This window comes from Myotis lucifugus, unplaced genomic scaffold (assembly GCF_000147115.1).
Source record: "Myotis lucifugus unplaced genomic scaffold, Myoluc2.0 scaffold_178, whole genome shotgun sequence".
In the NCBI taxonomy this organism is placed as follows: Eukaryota; Metazoa; Chordata; class Mammalia; order Chiroptera; family Vespertilionidae; genus Myotis; species Myotis lucifugus.
The window spans coordinates 2,514,517-2,520,516 of NW_005871226.1; positions in this window are offsets into that span (position 1 = coordinate 2,514,517).

The window sequence follows — 6,000 nt, forward strand, 5'->3', positions numbered from 1 at the left end:
AATAAGACTACAAAAGTTGCAGATGACACTATTGGTATTTTAATCATCTTTTCCTCCCTCTATTTCCATTCTCTCAGGTCACGTTGCAATGGCGCCTCCCTCCACTTTCTTCTCCACGGGAACATCACTCTCCCTATGGGTCAGAGAACTCAATGTTCCCAACAAGTTCAAGTTCAGAGAAAGAACATGCTGTGGTGATCCAAACGACAGCCCTTTGGGAGAAATGATTCTTTAGTCCAAGAAGCTTGTGGACCAGACTCAGGCATGTTTGCCTGTTTACAACCCACTGGCCTTATTCTCTCATTGCTTTTTGAGAAACATTGGCCCGAGCAAACCATTTTTACATCTGCCGTTTTCTTCCTCTTGCCATTGCTGTCACCTGCTCCAAGCTTTCATCTCCGGAAAGCCCTCCTCAAGGTTCTCCCTGCTGCCAGCCTCTCTCACACACTGGTCTTCCTAAATCCAGTCAGTACTGGATCCCATCCCGTCCCCCACAGAAACCTCCCAAGCTCCTTAACACCCACAGGGTGAAGCACAGACCCAGGTCCACACTATTCTAACCTGGCTGTCCTGCCCCCTCCTCATTCCTAGAACCTTATATCCAAGCTCAATGGCAGTGGTTCTCAACCTTCCTAATGCCGCGACCTTTTAATACAGTTCCTCATATTGTGGTGACCCCCAATTTCATTGTTACAAATAGAACATAATTAAAGCATAGTGATTAATCACAAAAACAATATGTAATTATATATGTGTTTTCCGATGGTCTTAGGCAACCCCTGTGAAAGGGTCATTCGATCCCCAAAGGGGTCGCGACCCACAGGTTGAGAACCGCTGCTCTATGGCCTCCAAACATTCCATCCTTTCTCCAGCCCCCACGGCTCTGCTCTACTGATTTATGCTTTAATCCTACACAGCAGGACCATCCTCTATTAACATGTGTCCATCTTCCTTCCAATGGACAGAGCGCTTAACTTCCCCAGGCTCAGCACAGAACAGTGCTGGGCAAACACTGATCATGAGCTTGTTCTGCAGTCATGTCTCCTGTTCAGCCTCCTGGTGGAGCCAGCTTGACAAATTCTTTCTCTTTCCTGTAACTGAAGCCATGAATTTTAAGCCAGGAGCAAGGGGTGGGGGTGGGAGATGGAATTGTACCTTCTGAGAGACATCATGGCAAAAGCAAGAGTCCAAGTGTAGGCGTCAGAGGCAACAACTCGGCCATTAACAAGTGGGATGTTCAGTGAGGCTCATATAATCCCTCTGGGCCTCATTTCCTTCTGCAAAATGAGGACATTAGCAAAGCTCCAAGTCTCCCTCAGGCTCAAACATTCTGTGCAAATCTCCATGAGGGCGGATTCAGGAAACTGATTTTCCAATTGATTGAGCGGTGTGGCGTTATTGCATGGAGAATGAAACTACTGTTCATCACAATTCATTTCCTGAGTGTAGCCCATCAGCCAATGTTTATTAAGTACCATTTACTCTGCAGTACCCTGGATTAAGTGCTGTGGAGACACAGAAGTGGTACCTCACAGGATCCTTGGCCTCAAAGAGTTTATTACATAAGCAGAATTTATTATATAATAAAAGCTCACCAAGGAAGTTACTTTCTGTTTGTTTACCCACCTAAGACTTCTGTAAAGTTTTACTTGAACCATTACATAAAATCCCTGTGTGAACTATGTATTCTATGTATCATTTCTATATTATTTTATTCGACACACACACACACACATGCATACGCTTTATGTTTAGCTATAAATATATGCATTGAAAATGTGTATATTTAAAATATCTCCATGGACAGGCTGAGTTTGGGGGTTTTTTTTTGTTTTTTGTTTTTACTTTTTAATAAACCAAAGGATGTGGATTTTAAAACCTTCATAAAAGTAGAGAGAATTGTGCTACCTGCCCATTACCTGGGTTCAATAGCAATCAGCTTTCTGCCATTCTTTTTATTGTTCCCCTCACTCTCCTTTGTGTGTGTGTGTGTGTGTGTGTGTGTGTGTGTGTGTGCTCTTTAGCACACACAAATACCCAGTTCCAGTGTATTTGGGGGTGTGGGAGAGTGGTTCCCTCACCACCAAACAATTCTTAGACATCAGCTGGGTGTCCTACAATTCAACTCAATTCTGACACTATCTACCTGGAGATAGCATCAGATCCTGTAGGTAGAGGGCTCAGTCCCATCGCCTCCTCTGCCCTCCACTTCAGAAATCAATCCCAAATCCAGGTTGTTACCTTTGCCTCTGACCAACTGGCTATAAATCAAAGGTTTGCACAACCCCTTCATAGGTTTGATTAATGTGCTGGAGTAACTCACAGAACTCAGGGGACCGTTTATTCACTAGATTACCAATTTATTACAAACGATATGAATCAACAGCCAGAAGAAGAGATACATATCGCAAGGTACCATACAAAGGAGATTCTGTCTTCATGGAGCCTGGGCCCCAGCATGGTGGCAGGTGGATGCATTCTGGTTCACCAAGCCTGGAAGCTCTCCAAACACCCTCCTCTTGGGTGTTTAGGGAGGCTCCATTACATAGGTGTGGCTGATTAAATCAACCATTTTCAACTGGTGTGCCACAAGAAATTTTGAAACATGCAATAACTGACTATTTAGTCAGGGGCACTGACCTCTTCTCCTTTAGATTGTCAGATAAAAAAAATGATAACAGCCAACACAACAAGAGTTGTCAGTGTGAATGAATCAAGATTATACCTATTTTTTGGTGTGCCAAAGAATTTTAGTTATTAGTTTGTGTGCCGTAAGGTAAAAAATGCTGAAAATCGCTGGATTAAATCATTGGCCATTGGTGATTTATTCAACCTCCATGCCCTCTCCCCTCCCCAGAGGTCAGGTGGATGGGACTAAAAGTTCCAAACCTCCAATCACATGGTTGGTTTCTCTGGCAACCAGCCCCCATTTTTGGTGCTTTCTAAAAGTCACCTACTTAACACAATAAATTCAGGTGTGATTAAAAAAGGTATGTTGTGAATATCAAGACACCTTTATCGCTCTTAAGAAATTTGACGGGTTTTAGGAGCTCTGTGCTAGAAACAGGGACAAAGACCAAATACATATTTGTTATAAATCATAACATCACAAGCCACATACAAAAATTTTGTTACATCAGAATGAGTAGTACATTTAACCTAAAATGAATATTTAATTTTAATTCTCTCCTCCTCTGGCCACATACACAAATGTGAGTGGAACAGAGATTGACCACTGTTAATCACACTCCCTAAAGTGTAAGAGGATGAGCCTTTTCGTTCTGACTTCAAAGGACATGAATTGAAGTGAGAAGTGAAGCCTGTGCCTGATGAATTTCATTCATGCCCTGTCTTTGCTGGCCAGCCTCCCAGAACCAGAAAGCAGGCTCAATTATCTCTGATATGGTGATAAAAATAATTTATTCTCAGAGAAGCAATCACTGTACTTTGAGAACTTGCTGTGTTTGATCACATCTTGTTCCATCTGAACTAGGCTGGGCTGGAAAACATGCAGTTGACACGTGCAGCTGTGATTTCGCCCTGGGTTCTTTGGGCCTCACAGTAGTTAACAAGACCTGTGATTCCAGACCAAACAGCAGCTCAGGTTGCCACATTCATTGAAGCCTCCTTAAGCATATGAGCTGACTTCTCGGCCAAGACAATGATGTTTCTTGATGAAATTGAGAACATGGGAGATAAGACAAAGTAAGAGCAAATCCCTGCGGCTTCTTTAGCCTGGGACATTTACTAAGTAACTTTGCTTTCCTGTAGGAACTGTGCCTCTAAGAGACCAGTATTTTTCCTGCAGGAAAAAGACTGACCCTAGGCAAAGTTTCAAAACAGACTCTCATTCATTGTGGTGTTTCTGAATTCTCAAAAAATATAAATCTTTGGGACTTGGAAGTGAAACATCAGAAATTCTTTACTCGTTATTATGGATTTATTAAAATATTTTCAATAAATAAGAAATAACAGTTTAGTAGTCTTTATAAAGAACTGTAACCTATAGCAGATATCCAAATGTTGTAAAATTCCATGATTTTGAATAATTTAACATTCAAATCTAACCCAGCAAGTTTAACAGCATCACACACAAAAAATCACAATTCAAAATCACCAGTTGATGAACTTATTTTGCTTCCAAAAGTTATTTCTTGGAACACCACGCTTAGGATCTGCATAAAGTATAAAGTATGTCATAAGAGGTTATAAAGTTATTGATATTTATTTTGTTTGGGAGAATGCCTCACTATACAGGGCCATGAGCACATCCTTACAATATGGCAACAGCTACAAGCCACATAGACCAATCCCTGTGTGACATCTGTGACCGGCTCCTGTCCTGCTCCCAGAAACCTTCCCTCACCCTTTAACCCTGCTGCTAGCCTTTCCTGGTCTTGCTTATTAATGGATCCCTCGGTGGATCCCTTTCTTTTTCAAATTTTTATTATTTGTTGTTGTTCATCCTCGCCCAAGGAAATTTTTTTTCATTGATTTTTAGAGAGAGTGGAAGGGAGGGAGAGAGCAGAGAATAGGTACGTGTGTGTATGCCACTCTGCCTCTTATACACTCTTTGTTTCCTTTCTCCCTGTACATCCCCACTGTCAAAACAGTGTTCAGAGGACCACAATAAAGCGCTAAATAATTATGCAAACAAATTGCTCCAGCTTTTGGAGATGCTGTCTATCCATTTCACGGAGTCCTTGGGTGAATTCAAGAATGGGGGTAATTCAGGTTCACTTTTCTGTGACTAAACCATTTCCCTTTAGGCAACTCCCATCACCCCCGGCTGCTCTGAGCTTTCTTTAATCTCTCTCTGGGCTATAGATTCAGTGGGGTTTTTTGGATGCCCCTTTACTTCGTCTACCTCTAAGCTAGAAGCTGCCCCTTATTCCAGTAGACTCGAGCCTGATGAATCCTGAGGTTTCTGCTTTAGTCTTCAGGACCTGAGGTACCACATTGCCCGTTGGGTCATATTCTTGCAAAGGCACTTTCTCCTTTCCTAAGTTAGCTATGAATTCTGCATCCACTGTACTTACGGGAAGAAGTACCAAATCTACTAAGTTTTCCAATATCTCTCTTTATACCTGAGAGAATACCAGGTTTGTCTGCTAAAAGACAAAAATATTTGAGTTGAGACTGTCTCATCCATTGGTAATTTACAATTTAAACAGTACCATGTTGCCCGACCGATGTTACTCAGTGGTTGAGCATGGACCCAGGAGGTCACACTTTGATTCATGGTCAGTGCACATGCCCAGGTTGCAGACTCAGTCCCCAGTGTGGGGCATACAGGATGCAGCTGATCAATGATTCTCTCTCATCATTGATGTTTCTATCTCTCTCTCCCTCTCCCTTCCTCTCTGAAATCAATAAAAATATATTTAAAAAAATAAACAGTACCATGTTTATCTAGCAATATTATATTAGTTGGTTCTCTTTTCTCAGCTTTGCGAGTGAATGTAAAAGAAAGGAAAGGCAGCAAGGGGAGATGGAGAAAGACACAGAGAGCAATCCATTAATAAACTGATGAGAAGTGGCCTACTTGCATATACATCTTTGTTACCCACATCAAAAATATGGGCCATGACGTCTTGGGAGGTTTCAGACTATGCATATTTACTTAACAATAATGGCTCCTCCAGGACCATTATGAATTATTGGGAAATAAAATATTCATACTGTAAAACTGAAATTAGCCTACACAGAGTTTTCCTGGAGTTTACATCTACAGAATACATTTTTGTTGAGGAGAGGCCTGCCTGGAAGTTATGCTCTAATGTTCCCCTAAATAATTAAAAAAGTCAGCAGCAGCAGAATACCTCCTCCCAGAGAAAAGGGAGCTTACTGTCCACCAGCTCTTTCAGAATCACAGAGGCAGAACCAAGTTACATTTCATTACTCCCGAGGATGACACACAGAGAAAGGCCAGGGGAGTTCAGCGAGCAGAACACAGGAGGGAGATCTCAAAACAACCAGCAATGCACTGCTTCTGACTCC